Source organism: Cupressus sempervirens, chromosome 3 (genome assembly GCF_028749045.1).
Source record: "Cupressus sempervirens isolate cs-2001-9-10 chromosome 3, ASM2874904v1, whole genome shotgun sequence".
NCBI classification, from domain to species: Eukaryota; Viridiplantae; Streptophyta; class Pinopsida; order Cupressales; family Cupressaceae; genus Cupressus; species Cupressus sempervirens.
Window position 1 is genome coordinate 442,338,202 of NC_143120.1, and position 21,291 is coordinate 442,359,492.

At 34.4% G+C, this 21,291-nt stretch overlaps 1 pseudogene; it reads right to left on the bottom strand.

Moving 5' to 3' along the window:
* Positions 1-1,028: 1,028 nt before the first annotated feature.
* Positions 1,029-20,707, bottom strand: LOC149566964 (putative sucrose-phosphate synthase 2; annotated as a pseudogene).
* Between the last annotated feature and the right edge of the window lie 584 nt (positions 20,708-21,291).

Sequence of the window (21,291 nt, forward strand, 5' to 3'; positions counted from 1 at the left end):
TTAATTAGTATTATCATCTTGTGCATACCTGGAATCAACTCTTCACAGTCTATGTCACCTTTTTCTCCCATTAACATACACATGTTAGCTATATCTAGACCCCATCTAACATATAAGTACCTATCATCACCAGATCTAGAAATGTTAAGCATATTCATGATAGGTTTATATATCATCAATACTTGTTGAGAATAATAAACTTGTTTGAATTGGACAAGGAATGCATGTAAATCTTTTGATCCTGATTAAGCTTGAGACTTGGAAGCATGAAAAGACAATATCTACAGTCGAGAACAATTTTGATAGTAAATGACATGGCACCGTGCACCTCTTATTCTTAGTTGCTTCAACAAATCATCTGCTCTAGGAGCATACAAAAATCTGGAGGATAAAGCTTAGAATATTAGCTAATGTCAATCACAGACTAAGATGCTCTCTTAATAGTCAAGCTTTTTGTTGGGAATCTAGAGTAATTTCTAACAAAACAAGTTGTGCATACTATTTCATCAGAAAGATTCAATTTTCATGTTAGGTAATCAACACAAAAATTGTTAGTTGGAACAATACTAGGAAATTATTCTGAAAAGCAAGAATACATTGAAAACTATAAATAGCATAACCTTGCAAAAACTATAGTCATGGTAACCATAGACTTGGAACTCATAGTGGATATGTTTTTCACTTTATAGGCCAAACAATGAGAATTAGATGTTGATGCATCTTGTTCAATGAATGGAGAATCCTATGGTCCACTCAATTTTAGCATATGTTTTCTTAGTGCTACTACATTCTCCCAGTAGTAATCTATATGAGAATCATAGTCTAGATCTGGAAATATGGGTGAATCTACATTATCACCAGAGACATAGAAGAGGTCACTTCTACTACTACAAATTAGGGCATCAAAAGAAGACAGGTTGATTGAACCATACTGGAGAAAAGAAAGTGTTTCTTTAATTTTCAATGAAATTGACAAACCAAATCCAAAGGATGTAGAGGTGTTTAGAGAAAATTGCATTGATAATCTCCTACATCATATTGACTAGTTTTTGAGCACAAGGTTCTTCATTGAAATCATAGCAATCCACTACAACCACATATAGATGCTTTCTTCTCCTCAGAAGCAATTTTGCTAGTGAGTTTAAGCTATTACCATGTTCAAGATTTTGTTTTTCCCATCCATTCTCATCATGTCTTTCTTGTGCATTGGATGATCTTCCCTTAGATCTCTTTATAACTTTCTTAATATGCTTAGGAATGCCTTCATTACAAGAATTATCATCTTTCACAAGTCTATTTGAACTATTGAATGAACTAGAGTGATAATCTAGGTCTAGAGAAAGTCTGAGAGATGCATCATGTACATCCTTAAATAAACCAATCTCTAATTTTGATTCCACATTTTCAATAGGATTACTCTACCACTATGGGTGTCTCATCCCACATTGTGAAATTCTTAACAAATATAATTTACAATGTTGAGGCCAAGAATAGAGGTGAATGTTCCTCAAGCTATTTTGTCTGCACTCGGACCAAAGATTCTTATCGGCTACAAGTCTATAGTGAGCAGATGCAATAGGCTTGTCATCATGGGGATCTATCAATAACCTATTTTGTAATCTCTACACATGAAGTGATTAAAATTTATCAAACACTAATATATTATATGAAAAATCTATTACAAATTCTTGAGCTAAATTTTTTACATATAGACTACACCTGATCAATATCAACCAGTCCTCCCTTCTTTGTGGCTACCATGGGCAATCCATGTGCAACTGCCTACAAAAAATTGATTCTTTACTATGTGAACTTGTTTTTAATGATTTAGATGGCACTGGTCATATGTTCAGACTTTTTTCATCATTCCTTATGATTTGCAATAATACACATACACTCTCTCTCAGAATTCCTCACATGAATTGTACATTTTCTTCTTAAACATCAGTAAAACCTATTATTTTTATTATGAGATAAAACACTATTGACAATTAAAATTTTGTTAACCTACCTCAATGAGAGTCAAGCCAAAGTGTTCCACTAAAATTGGATTAATGAAAACGCTCTACACATTGTAACATAATAATTTTGAAGGTACATGCATTTCATTTATCATGGAGAATGTAGTGCAGTTTGGAGTTTTTATCCAATATATAGATAGAAAGCTTCACCAACCTTTATTTTTGCAACAATTCTATAGATGTCACTAACATCTGATTGTTATTGATGCTTTGGATATGCCACTTCTCCATACAAATCATACTTGTCAATTAGCTTTAGAATAGTAGTAAGAAAATTTGCACTTGCTGCAAGAATTTGATCAATATCATCTCGATTACCCATGATCAACATTTTTCAATTCATAATAGAAACTAAAAATCATTAGCTACAAAAGTAGTATAGCATGTCACAGAAAGGAGATAAAATTTTAGAAAAAAGGCATACCAAATTTTCTAATTTTCTTAGTTTGTTGCACTCCCCAAAAGCCTTCACTAAAGTTGTGATTTTTTTTAAGGATCAGATCGAGCAAGAGCCAATATTATTGGCTTTGAAGTATTTTTAAAGAATCACAAGGTCTAGAAATTAAAAGATGGGTGTTAGGTCCATATCATTTATGATAAGTTCATGACAATACATTAGACCTAAAAATGCTTGTGTTTCCAATTAGAGTGCACATGTTTATGCAACCAATTTGTAAAGTATACCAAACCCCATATAGAGTCAAGGAAAAAAGTTTGTCCCTCTCTTACCTTAGCTCACAAAGGGGACTTAGATAATGGAGCAGGATCATTCTCCAAATCTTCCTCTGTGTTATCACCTTGTACAACAATGTTGTTGAAGTCCATTCCAGGAGGTATGACCTGCAAAATGTATAACCATTATTGGAAAATTATGACTTCTCATTGTAATAAGCATCCATACCTAAGAAGTCATTGACTATTTCTCATACAAGTACACATAAATGGAACAATTTGTAGAAGGTGGGTCTAAGCCTTATGTCGAAAGATGAATTTGACTTTTGAGATATTGTACTAAAATTTGGTGAATGCCTTATTAGCTTTTCAAAATCTGAGATGTGGATTGAGTGGAGGTTACAAATAATGCAAAGTGAAGATGTTTTATGGAAAAAAGTAAATGATTTACTTTAAATTTAAAACCTTCCCACTATATTACTAAAGTGCCAAGGAATTCTACATTGATTCATGGAGACATAAAGACTACTTATCGGGTGATAGATTATTTGGTGCGAAGCTTCTAGTGAGAAATAAAATGGTATTGATCCACTATTAAAACAAAATAGATTTTTTTCATCAAATGACATTAAATTTATGTAATCTGAAGTTAAATTTTGAACTGAATGTGACAATATCTTGGAATGACTAGTGAAGTGGTTTCAATTTGGTAGCAAAGACTAGATTTCTAAGGCCATCCTAGTAGGCATTGAAAATGCCATAGGTTTCTTCAAACTCTAGCTACTTGTTCCAAATATAATAGCTCCCTTGCAACATCCATAGAGCCACTTAAAGTCTATAGATCAATCCACTAAAGAGTCCAAACTTCCCAAAACATGTGCTAGAAAACCATGCAAAAACCAACTAGAACTAAACTTCCCTCAACGCGCTACAAAAACCATTTGAAAACACACAAAACCCAAAAGAACCCATGCACGTGAAAAACATACAAGTAAGAAATGTTTCTTTCTTTTACATGTAAGCCCCATGTTGGTCAAAATTTTGACCAACTAGGGATTACATGTAAAAAAAAGAAATTTTTGCCTTAACATTCTGACCAATCTAAACTTATTTAGTTGATGGTCAAAAATTTTGGTAGAAAAATGAGGTTAAATATAGTAGTGTTGGGATACACTAGCATTGAAGAAGGAGAATTATCCATAAGTGGTGAAGAAAGAAGTAACAAAGGTAAGAACCCTAAACCTACTTGTCATAATTGTGGTATGATAGGTCACATTGCTAATGTTTGCACAAGCAAGACTACAAATTAGAATCTTAAGCAGAAGTTCACGGGTCATTGCTATAAATGCAACAAATAAGGACATTAGGCACATGAATGCAGAACCAAGATGACAAGCATACAAAGATTTGAGTGATACTAATATAACTATCTAATTTATAGACATAGAGCATATAAGTGCAGATCCAAGCCTAAATGGTCATCAAACAAGTAGACAAAGGTAAAGCACAATGGAAACTCTTATAATTGGGATTATAATACAAGGTATAGTTGTCACTACTGTTAAGAGTATGGAAATGTTGCTGAAAATTTCATAAGAACACACTTTAGAAGTGACTACAGTAGATGGTTAAGTCAAGCCACATGTTTTTGCTATTTTAAAACTAGTCACATAGGCAGAAATTGTTCAACAAGGTCAAAGGCACCAAGCAAAAAGTTCAGCAAAGGAAAAGGAAAGGAAAATGTTGAGAATGTCAGAGATGGGATGAATAAGACATGGAAGAGAAAGGAAGATTGCAACACATTAAGTTCAGAAGGGATCACTACACCCAATGGGTCAAGTGATCACACCTCCTCTAATTAAGCAATCAAGAGGTATGTGGAACTGGTATCTAAAAGATATACTATACATTAGTTCCAATGATTTAGTTATGAAAAGATTACATGTACATGAATAAAGATGCAAAGTATTGTTAAGAATCTAGAAGAAATTTTTAACTTTCATTAGTTTTCATGTTACTACCAAGAATGAATAGTTTCACTATGGTTGTCAAGTGAAATGTTGGTTAATGCTGAGTTATCAAAGTTTTTAGTGTTGACTGAGCTCATAGTGGTTGTTGAATGGAATGGGAACTTCATGGAAGCTGAGTGAGTCAAAATATTTATTTAAGTTGAGCTTATAGTTGTGTAAGCACTAAGCATTAAATGCAAGGTTTTGAGATCTATATGAATGATTTCAACTCATTTGACATCATTTGAATTTGAAGAAGAACATGAAGAGTGAAAGGAAAAATTAAAAGAGATCATACCAATGTTTGCAAGTTGAATTCAATAGTCACTCGACACCATCACAACTGATTCATAAAGGTATTTATCATGTGTTGAGCTACACAGTTTAAATTTTTGCAAACCCTAGTTTACATTATGGCATCTAGTTCTTTAGTTGCTAAGGTTAAAGAGGGTAAAGAAGTTTTGAATGTGCAATTGATAACCAAACTTTAGAGCCATACTTGATATCACTTACAAGCAAGATCCATCTAGTACATGCATTATCGATGATATCACTGAGAGTTTTAATGATTCAAAGTGTAAGATGTTGCTATACATGTAAGGTTGGTAGCGTAGAAGACATGGAAATTAGGGAAACCTATGGAAAATTATGTGAAAATGGAGCATTGAAGGATGAACTCAAAATTGTAGAGAAGAAAGGGTTGACTAGTGCCCTAGATTTTCCAAATGTTTTCAAGACTAAATGGATTAAGATAGTCCTCAGTAGAATTCATGATAATTTTATATGGTTGGATAATGGATTGGCGAAGATCACCAAGAAAATTGTACATAGAGTAACATGGTATCCAACACTTGACCGACCTAAAGAAATGAGAAGTGAATCTAAAGAGGTCATGGAGAAGAATATAGGGGCAATGTGGAAAAAACAAGGGATGAAAATTGATACTATTTTAGATCCCCTAATTGCATTTGTAGTGAGGATAATAGCACATAAATCCTATCAATCAAGCAAGCTCAACAATGTACCATGTATTGTTGTTGACATGGGCTATAAGATAGTCATGAGGGATCATACCTATGACCTTGCCCAGTTGTAGATGCAACAATTGTCGAAAAATTTGGGACCTATAAGGAAGACCAAAAGTGCATAACATAAATTTTGCTCAGTTCTTGTATGTATGTTCTTTTATATACATAATACATTTCCTACTTTTGGTAAAGTTGCATGGAAGGTAAATAGACCTATTGTAGTACAAACAGGTGAATTCATTAAGCAACTTGGGAACAATTTTGAGCCAATTATGACAAGCTATTTTGAGGACTTCAAATAATCAATGAAGAAGAGACTAAGGATACCAGTTTTGCTAATTGAGAAATATTTCAATGATGTTTTCTTTCTAGTTGACATTGATTTTACATATGTTCAAGATGTTGTTTTGTTCCGAGGGCTAGGTGGTCAAGGCCACTAGGCTATGAAATCAATGTTGATGAAGCCTCTTCAGCAATAACAACATTACTTGCAAAAGATGTAGATGTTAAGGCTACTACCTTTGGAAACTATGGTGTGGCCAAATATATGATAACAATGGATTTGAAAGTTGCCTCAATCATTAGGAAGAAGAACACAATTGTGAAAAAATAAAAGAGAAATTTGGTGAGGTAGTAGATGGAGAAGATGAATAAGAAGATGATGATGAAGAAGAAGAGGATATACCAAATCAAGCACCATTGGCCTTAACTCAAGGTCAAGGAGAGGGTCAAGTAGAAGAGGTGGAAATTGAAGAAGGTGCCAACAAAGAAAAAGCCAATGAAGCACTTGAGAAAAAGAAGAGGAAAACTAAGACACGCAAACTAAGGAAGGTTACAAAACCTAAGCCTATAGTTCCCTCTAGAAGAGCAAGAACAAGGGCTACTACAAAGAAGGCTAAAGAAGTAGTCAAGCCAAAAGAGAAGAGGGCTAAACCAGTTAGCAATAAAGATGAACTTGATAAGAGACTAAGGAGAAAATATGTTGCTCCAGTTGAATCTAATGAAGAGAAGATGGAATTTGATAAAAATAACTAGTTTTAAGTGGTAAGTCATAGTCCTTCTTTAGATATAGATAATATATGTGAGAATATAAGGAATAATGTTGATTTATCTAGTTTCACACATATTAAATTTGATACACTTGGAACAATTGAGATTAATTAAGTAGAGGAGTCAATTTATGTCATGATGGAAACATTTAAACAAATTCCAATTGAGATTTCCAACTCTCTACCAAAGGAATTATCTGATAGAGTTGAGCAAAAGTGGCAATATAGTATAAACATAGAAAGATAAATCAAAGAGACCACACTTGCCAGAGTGATGCTAGAATTGGATAGAGAGATAATGGCCAAGACATTAAAGAAGCATACTAGAAAATTTACACCAAAATATAGGGCATTCAACATATTTTAGAACAAGATTGAGGATGTTGTACAAAAGACCACTTTGATTTGCAAATAACTATATGGTTTGACAACACCCAAGGAAATAATGCAAGAACCTATTGCAGTAGGTGAGGACAAAGAAGAGAAACAATAGGTAATTGAGGTAATAACAGTTGATACTGAGCTAGTTACATAAGAGGAAGACATTGAAACAAATGTAGACACATAAGCACCAGTTGAGGATGAGTAGAAAACTGAACAAAATGTACTAGATACACTAGTGCCTAGTGTCAATCCTCCACATGAAGTGAACATAGAAAATGATGCTATAAAGCTAAAGGATGTTTCTGATACTATCACTTAGAACATCAATCCCCTCATATCAGATGACTTGAAGAAAATACTAGTGGAATCCACTACCCAGGCCAAACTTTGTAAGAATCTTGTACTAGTGAGTATTGATGAGATTGAGAAGGTAGACAAGGTATCTATAGGGAAGGAAGTATAGAAACAAGTTACATCTATAGCTCCTCAATTTTCTATGATACAACCTATATTGCCCCTTGTGATATATCAAAGGAAGGAGCCAACAACTTCTATCATTAGTACTTTGGCACAAAGTACTCTAGTCTCAGTCACTATAAAGGAAAGTGAACATGGTAAGGGTGAGACAACTGGAGAGAAGAAAGATGAAATAGAGAAGACTAAAGGAACACAAGTTCAAATAGGTTAGGTAGACACTCCTACACCTAAAACAAAAAATCAAGGTACATCTATGAATGTAGAGAAGGAAAAGTATAATATTAAAGAGCTAGGTATGATTTCCAAACCTAAGGAGCAATTAGCAATACAAACACTGGTAACTTTACTAGAAATTGCTTCTCCTACTGAAGCTCTTCATAGGCTAAGTATATAAGTTATACCCCTACAATAATCATGACCGGGCCCAAGAATATCTAAGGTAGATGGAGTCACATCATTTGTTAATGTGAACTTGGATGAGGTGATTGAGTTTCCCAAATTTGATTACGCAACTATCACTATTGAGAAAATGGGCATACTCGAGGAAGCTCTAGCAAAGAATAAGAATCAAGAATTGCTTAGATAGGAGCATAGAAGAAGTAAGCCTTGAAAGATATCAAGGAAATTTTCATTAATGCATTTAGTTCATTGGCTCCAGAGGAAAATAAGCCAATAATTAAATAGTTAACCAACTTAGTGGAGAAGCTAAATGACACAAACCTAGATTCAAATGTAAAATAACTCAAATGGTCTGAGAGAAAGTTCCAACATAAGGTTGATAAATAGATATGAAGTGTTATTGCACTATCATAGGTTGAGTTAGCAACCAAAATAGATAGTGTGAAGAAGGTACTAGAGAACATCTTCTCTTTGTACATCAAATTGTGTAATCCCCCACTCTTCACACAAGAAATAAGGAGTCACATTTTGAGTTTGGAGAGTCATATACAATCATCTGTTATAACTCTGCCAAAATCTCTAGCATAGAGTGAGAAACATTTCAGAAGCCTCCTCAACTCCCAAAGTTAGTTAGTAGTGTTACACATAGATGAAGCAAGAATCAAGGCTAAATTGATAAGGATCTAGTCAATTTTGACTCCACATATGAAGATATTGCACAAGGAACTAGCCTTTTCTAAAACATTCATGAAGAAAGATCCGCATATTTCTACTCTTGAAGGAAGGAGTTGGCCATCTAGATCAAATCATTAGAGGTAGCTTGTGATAACTAGGATGCAACATTAAAAATCATGCTTAAGGTCCACAAATCAATTTTGGAAAAACACACTAGAGATGTGTATAACCCTTTGACATCAATGTCAAAATGAGGGAGAAATAAGGTATGGGAGAAAGAAATAAAAGGTATGGGGCAGATCATATTTTTGAGGGAGATGATAGAAATAGAGTACATAGAAATCTACTCAGTAGAAGGAATAATTTTGAGTTTAGATAGATACAATAGAAAAAAATTAACTCAGGGGGAGTTATTGAAATTTGAGGTATGATTGATGAGTCATAAGTTTTTGCAAAATTTTGAAGTTTTGAAATTTTGTATGTATATGGATATTATCTGAGTTATGGTTGAAAGGCTAAAGGATATTCATACATGATCAAGTATTTTGCCACTCTTTTCAAAGAGGAAGATTGTTAATCTCAAATTGGTTTTGACATATGAGTGACAATATACTTAAGTTATTTACTTAGTTCATGCTTACTTAGTTCATGTTGAACAAGTAACACATGCTAAGTATAAGTTGTTAGATAGTATATGATGAGCAATGAATATTTAGTGTGAGCTAAGTAACTAGTAAGTGCCAAGTAAGTGTTGAGTCACTCAAGTACCAAGTAGATGACATGTGTCAAGCTATTTAGATGTCAAGTGATCAGTGGATGCTGAGTCATTTAGAGGGTGAGTTATAACATTGAAGTTGTAGTTGTTTCCAAGCATCGAGTACTTCAAGTACCAAGTTATATAGTTTTGACATAGTTGTTTGTAATGGAACAAACTTCTATATAAACCATTTTGGGATGACTTAAGAGTTGATTTACAATCTTTGTTGATAAGGATGAATCTTAACTGTGAATCCCTATGCATTACATGCATCCAATCAGAAAAAGGGAAGTTTAAGTGGCAATATGGGTGAATCACTGCCGTTGATTCATACCTAACCTCACCTAGGTCTTCTTAAGGAAGATAAACCCTATTTCTAACAAATGCTAAGAAGAATTGAAGAGAGTTTGCATGCACAAATAGAGAATTCATGGTGATTAAGGTTTTATGAATTGAGTTACATTACAAAATTAGTTAAAGGAGAACAAATGAAAGGAATCAAAGGAAATCGGAGATACATCTAATAAAAAACGATCAAGTACACATTAGTATAGAGGTGATTTGAGATCAAGCAATAGAGTGCTAATAGAAGGATCATTGGTGAGACATTCTAATAGGTGAATGAGTTAAATCTCTTAATAGAGTAGTCTTAGCAGAGTAGTCTTAATAGGCTATTGTAAATGCTTTAATAGGGTTCTTACTTAATTGTAAGTTAAACTCCTTTTACCAAACACACTTTTAGAAGGGTGTTTAAATCCTTTAATAGGGTAAGATCTAACAATCTTGTAAGTCTTTAATAGGGTAGACCTTTCACAGGGTAGATCATGTTTCATAGTCAAACATTGCAACCTTCATTGGATACACTTTATTATTGTATTAGTGAAGATTTGTGGGTGTCATCCCCACCCCAATTTTGCCTTCTCATTGGAAGATTTCTGGGTAATCAAATATCTTGTTTCATACATGTGTTAAATATTTTGCTTTCATGCTATGGATGTATATGATTAATTTGGTATTTCAATTTGTATTCATAGATTGTGAGATGGATGTATGGTGAATAGTTTTAGAGGTTTAAAGTTCTATGTGATAATTCACCCTCCTCCCTCTCAAAGTTCACTTCCATATTGTGTTTCCAAAAATTATGCAAAAAATAATAATCTTATAAAGATGTAAGAAAAAGGAATCTTTTATTATATGATTTGCAGTTATTGATGTTCGAGACTCCTCAACTTCGCCAGTCCATTGATATTGGAATTGCTACCATGATGGCTAGTTCAGAGCTATTGACTGAGGTATGAAAGAGTTTTTATAGTTTTAGTTATTATTTATAATAGTTAGTATTAAAATTTCAAATAGTATTTATAATTATGATCAGGTGATTATATTGATTGAATTATTGCAGGGCGTTGTTACTCTCAATCATCTATGAGCCTTTGAGGTGGATGTAGAGAGTGACTAATTAATAGTGGTAAGAAAATAATTAGTTTATTGAGTACATATATTTGATTTCAATGTATAATGATTATTGATTCATATGTACTTTTTTTTTATCAACTTCAGTTAGAGAGGAGCCTAAACAAGAGGAAGAGTGAGCATGTGAGGAAGACCCCATCATCCCCATCATCTCCCTCAATGTAATGACTGAAGACCTCTAGGGATTTTTTTTCCTTCTCCTTGTGGGAAGGAGAAGATATAGGGATAGACACACATGTAGTGGTCATATTCGACATACATTTGATGTAGATATGACATTTTATATTTGATGTATGACATATATTTGATGCATGTCATTATTAGGCTTATGACATTATTGGTTATCATAATATATGTTATGTTTCTTCATGTATGATATTATTGGTTATCATAATATATATCTTGTTTTTATTTTTTACATTTTAAGTATTTTATGTATTTCATTTTAATGTAATTTGCATCCAAAATGATGCAGAGTGCTCATGCCAAAAGCTAATGGATTGCCAACAAGAACACTTTTTAAGGAAAACTACCTTTCCCACCTTCCTAAGTATCTTCAAATACTCTTTCCAAATTTGTTACAACACTAAACAAACTTCTACCCAACTTCACAAAACTACTTGATCACTTTCCCTATTCAAGACTTGGGAAGCAATAAGGAAAAAATGAGAAAATTGGAGAAATGGATCCTAATCAACTTCTTGCTTCAAAATAACACCTTAGATACTTCAAGGAACACCTAATGATGAGGTTTTCACAATTGGTTTACTCTCCTAACATGTATTTTGCAAAATTGCTCTTAATAGGCCTAATTGCCCTTGTAGCCCTTCTTGTGGTTTGGGACAACAACTTTGTTTTTATCCACTAACATGGCAAAGAAAAAGGTATTTGGATACACTTTTTGAAGTTACACAAAACCCCAAAGCTTTAACTCCCCAACCTACTCCACCCCTCTTGAATCTACACAAGACTCATAGGCCTAATTGGCCAAATCAAGCTTGGAACACTTGGAATGTCCAAGAATGGGTTCTTAGGATTGGTTTTCTATTATAGAGGGTCTTATTACACCTTTCTCAATATGGAACAACTATTTCCAAGCTTCATAACCCAACTCCAACCCCTGTCAACAAAATCAACATTTTAAGGCTTAAAACACCATATTTTCACACTACAACACGCTCATTAATGATGCAGGAGCATCCAAAGGTATAAGGGCAATCTTGTGTCACGAAAAAAAATGTAATGAGATATAGTTTTTATTTTATGTGTTTTAACTTTTGGATACCCATTTGGGTCAAATAAAGGTTCCAACTCTCACAGTTCCACTATTAGTGTTTTGGGTTAGAGTATTTAAGCACCTTGGGATATGTGTAAATGCCAAAAAAATAGAACTATGTAATTGATCCATAATTATGGTGAATCATAAGGTGTAAATTGGAGGAAGGATTAAAATTTTAATTTAGAACATTCCAGAAAAAGAATCAGGTCAAAAGGCTTTATGGTTTGAAAGTTATTGCAATTTTTTGATTTCTGGAGACCTCTTAAGGATGCTTCAAAGTCAGGTTTGAGGCATTAAATGACCTTTTATAGAGACAAAAAATAAGGGATGAGAAAAGGTGGTCCATAGGGCTATGGAGCATTCTGAGAGCTTTTCAAAAATGTAAACGGTTTGTCGATCGGAGCTACAGTTCAAAAGTTATGCCTCCCGAAAGTTTGACTACCATTTATGGATTCTTCTAATTTTGTACTGACTTTTGGAGTGTTGGTGTAAATAATTATTTACTTATTAAACTTACTTAAGTTTACTTAGATTAATGCATTATTTAGTTATTTTGTATTATTTTATTTTTGAGACACTTAGGAGTTTATGCACTCTTGTGAGTTGTCTTGATGACATCACAGGAGTCCACACCTCTTTTAAGCACATGTTGTCTACAACGCAAGAATCTTCTACATACATATGACACTTTTTCATTCTTATCCATTCATCTAGAATGTTGGATAAGGTGCTTAGTTGTCTTATCTTCTAGTTGTTTCTAGAGACATTCTAGGTGCTTCCTAAGAGGCCTTTATATACAAGCACTCCAAGTGTGTTTGAATATCACATTCTGAATAGAGCAATGTATTCAGACATACTTTGATTAATTGATCATATCCATTTTTGGTCTACTATGTGCTTGTGTTTGAGTTCTTAGTTCCTGGGTGAATTTTACCCTTAGGCAAATTCTTACATGGTATCAGAGCAACTTGGAGACTTTCTCATCACATAGTCATTTCAAGACCATGCTTGCTTCATCACCTCAGCCCGAATCTAGAGTGTTGTAGAAATTGGGAGCATCTAGAATCAGATCTAACCTCACCATTGCATCCAAAATGCTGATTCAGTGAAAATCGGCTACAAAGCTACCTACCCTAGGCCAAAGTTGATTGTGAGGCAATTTTTTTTTTGGCAAACCGGCACCTGAAGGATAGATTTGCAGAATTGATATGATCATTTCATATTTGTACATTTAATTTTTAGATCTACATTTTTTTCATCTACATCTCTACTATTTTTTTTTGGATTTGCATTATTTTCCAAAAAAAATTTGGCCATAGGGCCATAGGAGAGATTTTTGGCAGGTGAAGATTAAAACTTGTTGGTGCAAATCTGATATTTGCATCACATTCAGAAGGTCCAAAACCCCCTAGATCAGATTTTGTTTCATCCAAATCGGACATCTGAGGCAAAATCTAGAGCCATATGTTTTTTGGAGGCACGATGGTGATTCAAAAAAAAAAAACAATAGCAGCGATTTTCCAACAATGATATCTTCCTCATACAGACTCCTTTTTGTGAGCAATTTTTTTTTTGTTTTGGGATAGGATTTCATGATCTACACATTGGTGCATGTGGTTTGAGATCTTTGTTTCTGAATTTTTCTGCAGCTCCAAAATCTCAAATTTTACCACTTAAAATGCTTGGTATGGGCTCATCTGGACTCCAAATTTGGTTCCATTTTTTTTGAAAGTGCATTTTTTTTGTCTACTTTCTAGATCTGCAATCACATTATAGGTTTTATAGACATAAATACTACTTTCAAAAATAGGCCCTAAATTGGCAAGTGGCTTTCAAGTGCCAACAACATCTTTTTCAGGGGGGGTTCTTTGATTTTTTGGAGGTTTCATTGATTGGTCCATCATGGAAGAGTCAGATTTGATCTACTTAAGCCTAGATAACTATAAGGAATAGAGTCAACTTATGGTTAGATATATCTCTCAGCACAATGTACTGCCATATGCGCCAGATCTTGAGTATACTGTTGATCAAGTTGACCTCCTTATTCCTATTCTTTATCGCTATATGGAGTATAAAGTTCTAAAAAAGACATTCAAAATTAAGTCATCTGATCCATATGTTTTATGGATGTATCTTTGGGAGCATTATGGAGATCCATCTATTCCTCCATTCCCAGAAGATTTTCTTCCTCCAGTTGTAGCTAACTCCTCTTTAGATGAGATCACACCTCTAGCTCCTGTTACTCCTACTGATCCTATTTCAGCCACAAATGCTTTGGAATCAATGTAGCAGGATACTTTATGTCTTCCTACTCTACCTTCATGTGAAGACTTCCTTTCAGACATTCCACAATTGTTCGTGGAGTCTCACATTAAAGATGTGGGAGATATTCTTGATGACATTCATCTTCTTTTTGAGGCGGATGCTCTATCCTTTGCCGCAATGACAGATTCATGTACTTCAGCACTATAGGGTACTCATGCTCTTCCAAGTGATAATTTCTTGCCAGACATTTCAGTTCTATTTTTTGATTCACACACAGTAGATATGGGAGACTTTTATGATGATTTCTTGCTTCTCTTTGCTGAGGAGTCTTCTACAGTTGTTGCGAGGCCTTGCTCTGACCCTCAACTCCATGCTCTACATGATCAATCCTTCCAAATTGGTGTGATTGTGGATTCTTCTTTACAACATCTACAGGAGTCTCTTCATCAGTTGAGAAGACTGTTGGTTTCCTGAGATAGGTTCTACCTCCTTCCTTGTTTGATCTACTCTTCTCTTCAATAGTTTTGGAGGCAGCCATCACCAGTATCGACATAGGGACTTTTGAATAGGTTTTAGAGATACTAGTCATCATAGAGATTCCTTCTCCATCTAGGGGATGCATCTCATAGGTACCCTTTCTGTTGTTTCTTCCAAAGGGGAGGAACATCATCCAAATGTCATGGATCAGCTTCTACATAGGAGCATTCTTCACTAATTGGCACACTACTTTTAAAGGGGGGGGACTACCTCATCTCCTTCTTCTCCTTTTTTGGGGGGACTTTTCCCTCATAGGAGGTTTTGTCCTTCTCCATTCTTTCTTGTATATACATGGATGTATGTCATAATGGGAGGGTCTTGATTACTCCATCCATCCATGCATCCCTTTTATCTCTCTTTTTGGAGGAGAGTTTTTCCCGTGAGGTTTTCCCTCTTTCCCCACTTTGTGGGAGATTTGCATTTTCATTATGTACATGGGCACCTAATATGGTCTAGTAGCCAGGACCCATTATGCATCTTCATCCTAGTTTGTAAGCTCAAGGGCATTCCCCTAAGTTGCACTTAAGGGGGGGTGTTGGTGTAAATAAGTATTTACTTATTACACTTACTTAAGTTTACTTAGGTTAATGCGTTATTTAATTATTTTGTATTATTTTATTTGTGAGACACTTAGGAGTTTGTGCACTCTTGTGAGTTATCTTGATGACATCACAGGGGTCCGCACCTCTTTTAAGCGCATGTTGTCTACAACACAGAAATATTCTACATACATATGACACTTTGTCATTCTTATCCATTCATCTAGAATGTTGGATAAGGTGCTTAGTTTTCTTATCTTCTAGTTGTTTCTAGAGACATTCTAGGTGCTTCCTGAGAGGCCTTTATATAGAGGCACTCCAAGTGTGTTTGAATATCACATTCTGAATAGAGCAATGTATTCGGACATACTCTGATTAATAGATCATATCCATTTTTGGTCTACTGTGTGCTTGTGTTTGAGTTCTTAGTTCCTGGGTGAATTTTTCCCTTAGGCAAATTCTTACATTGAGCCTTCCATTTTGGCGGTGAATGCTAACTAGCACTTTCTAGAATGTATTCCTAATCCTTAACCCTTTGGGGTCTATTTAAGGACATTTTTGGCATTGTAAAAGGTAGTTCGAAGCGGAGTTTGAGAGAAGGTACTGGGAGAAGAAATTATCTCTAGATTTATGCTATTGTAAGCCCATAGCGCATGTTTTGGTGTCTGTTTCTCTGTACTAAGTGTACTAGCATATTTTCATAGTTAATAAAAATTTCCCTTTCCTGTTCTGTCCATTTTGTACTTGGGTTGTGTCCCTATCAATTAACCCCATAAATCATCTGAAAAATATGAAACTTAGGAATCTTAATCTACATACCCTAACCTTGAAAATCCAAGAAACATATTGAAAAGCAATCATAGAAATGCAGGTTAGGGCCACATCTTGCTTGAAACCCTCAATTTAAGGATTTTGAAACTTACTTAGAGAGAAAATGCTCTAAATTTCTTGAAACTTAATCAATCAACTTGAAACAAAATGCATGGTAATCTAGAAAATAATTATGTTCAAAAAATTCACTTGGATTTGGCCTCCCAATCTATACAAGTTCTTACAATAGGCGATTTCTCAAAAAATCTATATATTTAGTATTAAAGATTTGTTGAACATACACCTTATGCATCCTCTAACTTCATAGTGGGTATTTTAATCATTTGACATCCATTCTAACTAATTACTAGTTAGATTTATTGTTTACAAGGTTAATTTCATTTTTTTCCAAAAAATTGCTAAAATTGCCAAAAAGTTGTTAGCAACTTTTATTGCAAAATGCAATTTTTGCACTAACTCTTCCTAGAACTTAACCAAGTAGTTTTTGGTAACACATAGGACCTATATAAGGTGAAATGCCTCTCAAAAAACTTCTTGATTAAACTTATTAACAAAAATAATAAAAAAGAAAAAATCCCTAGGACTAAGGAAACTTGGGTTTAAAGGTGATCATCCCTTTACCTTCTATCATGAATCTCCATCATTGGATGAGATGACATATCCAATTGCCACCTAAGTTTCCTATACCAAAAGTTTTAGCATCACCCGAGATGGTGCCACAAAATCAAAATACAATCAAATCTCCAAAAAGAGATAGAGGTTATTGTAGGTGTTAGAAATGCTCCTATCACACCTAGAATTGCATCCATACCTCACACAAGCTTCGAGATATGTCCTACCAAAGATCATTTCCCTATGGAATTTAATGACTCTTAGGGTCAATTTAATTTGACATGCCTAAGAATATTTGAGTGGAAAATAAGATAAAAAAAACTTGGAACTAGGGTTTACACAACCATCTAGAGGTAATGGAACATACAGCTCAATCCCCTATTTTATGATTAGAGAGATTCACCAGTTGACAACTTTGTACTAGCCAAAATTACAAGTTTTAGCATCAGCCGAGATGGGGACACAAAATTAAAATGGAATCCAATATCCAAAATAAAATATAGGATATTGTAGGTTTCAGAAACACGATCCTATAGCACCCAAAATTCTATCCATACCTTGCATGAGCTCCAAGATATGCCCTGTCAAAGATCACTGCCCTATGTTATTTAATGACTCTTAGGGGCAATTCAGGCATGCTTGGGAATGTTTGAGTAGTCAATGAGATGAGAAAGTCTTGGGACTAGGGTTTACCTAGCCACCCAAAGCTAATGAAATAGACAATTCGATCCCATAATGAACCTTTAGAGAGATTTTTGAGTTGGCGACTTTATACTAGCCAACACTACAAGTTTTGGCATCATCTAAGATGGGGCCACAAAATCAAAAAAAAATCCAATCTCCAAAAAGAGAGAAAATTTATTTTAGGTGTCAACAACATGATCCTATAGCACTCAGAATTGCATCCATACCTCACATGGGCTCTGAGATATGTTTTTGTCAAATAACGCTGCCCTATGGCATTTAATGACTCTTAGGGTCAATTTGATTTAGTGTGCCTGAGAATGTTTGAGTGGTCAACAAGGTGGGACAAGATTGGGAATAGGGTTTACTTAACCACTTAGAGTTAACAAAGTAAAAAATTTGATCCCACAATGAATAGTGAGAGATATGAGCAAAATATGTATGCCTTGGCCACTTTGTACAAGATATGAGAAAAACTTGCTAATTAGGCAAAATTGGGTCTTTTAGAGCTTTTGGTCAAGATTGCCTAGGATTAGGTATTTTTATTTATTTATAATAATTTTTAACCTTTTCCAAGTCCTAGAAGTGAAATCTAGTGAACTTTGCAAATGTTGCATTATTTGTGCAAAATTGCAAAAGCTGCTAAAACATGCAACTTGGGTGGAAAAGAGTGTGAAACTTGACTGAAAACCTTCTAACCTTCCAAAATATTTTTTCCATGCTCATATACCCAAGCATGGGTAGTTACAACTTCCCAAACCTTCATTTGCAACTTTTTGCAAAAGTTGCTCAAGCAACTTTGCAACTTTTGAGCAATTTTTTCTCTTTGCATCTGTTGGTCAAATAGATCCATCTAGAACTATTCTAGGACCCTAATTAATATTCCTAAGACCCATTAGATAACCATATACCTTTTTTTCCCAACCCTTATAACTTTTAACCTATTGAGCAACTTTTGGTTCATTGAGCAACTTTTGACCAACCTAGGAATTTTAGTGCTTCCAATAATGAAAAGCTTCTAACCTTCCAAAATATGTTTTCCCATGCTCAAATACCTTATCATGGGTAGTTACAACTTCCCAAACTATCATTTTCAATGTTTTACAAAAATTGCAAAAATTGCTCAAGCAACTTTTTGAGCAACTTTGCAACTTTTGAGCAATTTTTGCTCTTTACATCTTTTGATCAAATGGGTCCATCTAGGACCATTCTAGGAATCTAGTTAGGATTTTTAGGACCTATTAGGAAACCAAATACCTTAGTTTCCAAAAAATAAAAATATTTTACCTTAGGATTCCATTTTTTTAAGTATATTCAATTTAATGAACCAACTCAATCTGCTGTACATTTTAATATTTCAAGTATTACCTCATGGTCTAACTCGTGAACCTTCCAAAGAGTCTTATTATGTGGTTTCCTTCCATATTTTGTCAAGTTAAAATTTAATGCAACAAAAAGATTCAAATAATGAAGAATCTTCCTCTCTATTTGTGAATCCTTGAATAACCACAAGTTAGGGTTCTTCATAGAATATCGTCTAAGCCATGCACTAGTTACAACCATCGCACCTATATGGTACTCTAAACCTTCACCATCTATAACCTTACCTTTACTTTCATATGTATTTTATATGTGACTTTTCATTGGACTATTGATGCTCAAGTTTAGTGTGGAAGAAAGGAACCATGGAAATCTAATAGGGAAAGAAGGTATAAACACATGTTACATAACACTGCCAAGGTGAATCTTTATAAGATTCATAAACCTTGTTTTGATGTGTTTATTTTGTAAATATGAGATGTATGTGTGTAGTATGTATTTCATGTGTAAATTCTAAATGTTTTATGTGTGATTAATAGTGAATTTTGTGTGTGTCACTTGAAACTTGTACTCGTTATGTGAAAATCACATGTTCTTTAATGATGGATCATAAGGCCACCTTATCCCAAGTTAAATACCTTAATTGAAAATTTGACTTATTGCCTTAAATTAGTAAAGAGAAAAAGGTTACCATCATAGGAAATTTGGAATTTGAACTTACCCAGCATTGTGAGGGCCATAAAGTAACTCTAAGGTGAAATTTTGATAATAATAAACCCTACCCATGTTAGTACTTTAATTTATGGGGCTAATAACGACCACTAGGGTGCTTAGAAGACCTAGGAGATCCCAAAAAGAATGCATTTTGTATTGAATCCGAAAATGGGAGTGATATATAGAGGCTTGGCAAAATTAGAAATGCACTTGGCCACTCTCTATATTTAGAGACAACTAGGGTTTGGAGGAAGAGGATAAGTAGCTCTACTACAACTTTTCATTTTCCATTGATTAGAGTGAGGTTGGTATCCATGATCCATGGTGTTCTTCATTCCATGATGAAATTGGTGTATTGTAGATGTGATTTGTGGGAAAAGATCTTTTGTTTGAGTGTTGCATGTGAGAAGTTGTGTGAATTCTTCCTTGAACCTTGTTTTGTTTCCATGTTGTGTAATGGGTGTGAAGCATTGTTGTTGTTCCACAACGCACACCCCATTCCCTACTAGGAATGGGGACCCCCTACTTTTTTTTTTGGATCCCTAAACTCATAATTTGGGATCTAAAAATTTTAAAGAGTCGCAAGAGTAAAAACTTGAAAAATCAAAAATACCAAAAAAATTTGAAAATTTAAAAAAGTCATAAAAAATATAAAATTTTGCAAAAAGAAAAAAGAAAAAAAGACAAAAAATGCACCGCATGCACTTCAAAGCATCACACACATGCACCTCCATCACCACACATGCACTTCATAAGCATTGCACTTATTCCATAATGTGCCACACAAACCTTAAAGTGCCATGCCACACACCACATCGGATGCCCACCTATGTGCACTGTGCATCCTGCTCGTTCTTTCACACTTCACACACTTCGAAAAACCCCACTCCTCTGTGCACTCATCCACTCCACACTGCACATGCACCTTCATTTTTTGTGTGCCCACTCTGCGCCACACGTTGTCACTTTGTGTGCGTACCATGTCTCCCATTCACCTCTCGTGCATCATGCAACCCTGCGTTGCATGCACCTCCCAAACATATGAACTTTTGCTAAAAGAAATAGCACATCAAGCACACCTATCAGGTGCGCCAAGTGTGCTAATTTTTTAAATTTTTTTTTGTGCTTTCTAAGGTTAGAATTAAGGTTTTGTTTGGTATTTTTGAGTAACTAGTTTTTAGGGTTTTTTTTTCCAGTGTCGTTAAGGTGTGTCTTAATTAAGTATTTTTCAACTCTATGGACTAATATTTGCTTCTTTTTGTAGGTGAAAAAGACATCCTCAACTTGTCGTGGTCATAACTTTTGACCTAGAGCTCAAAATTCAAAACTATTTACACCGTTGTAAAGAAGAACTGGAGATCTAATTTCAGTCCCTAAAATAGTGAGTTGTCCAGTTTTAGGGACCAATGAAAGTTTCAACCTAATAATTTGAGTAGAAGACCTTTGAAAAGGCCATTTAAAAACACCTAGAAAAACTTGTGAAAAAATATGAAAAAGTTTCAAACATTTGATCATTTTGGATAATCTGGATCACTTGGTTTCTCACCGAGAAGGATAGGGTAGTTG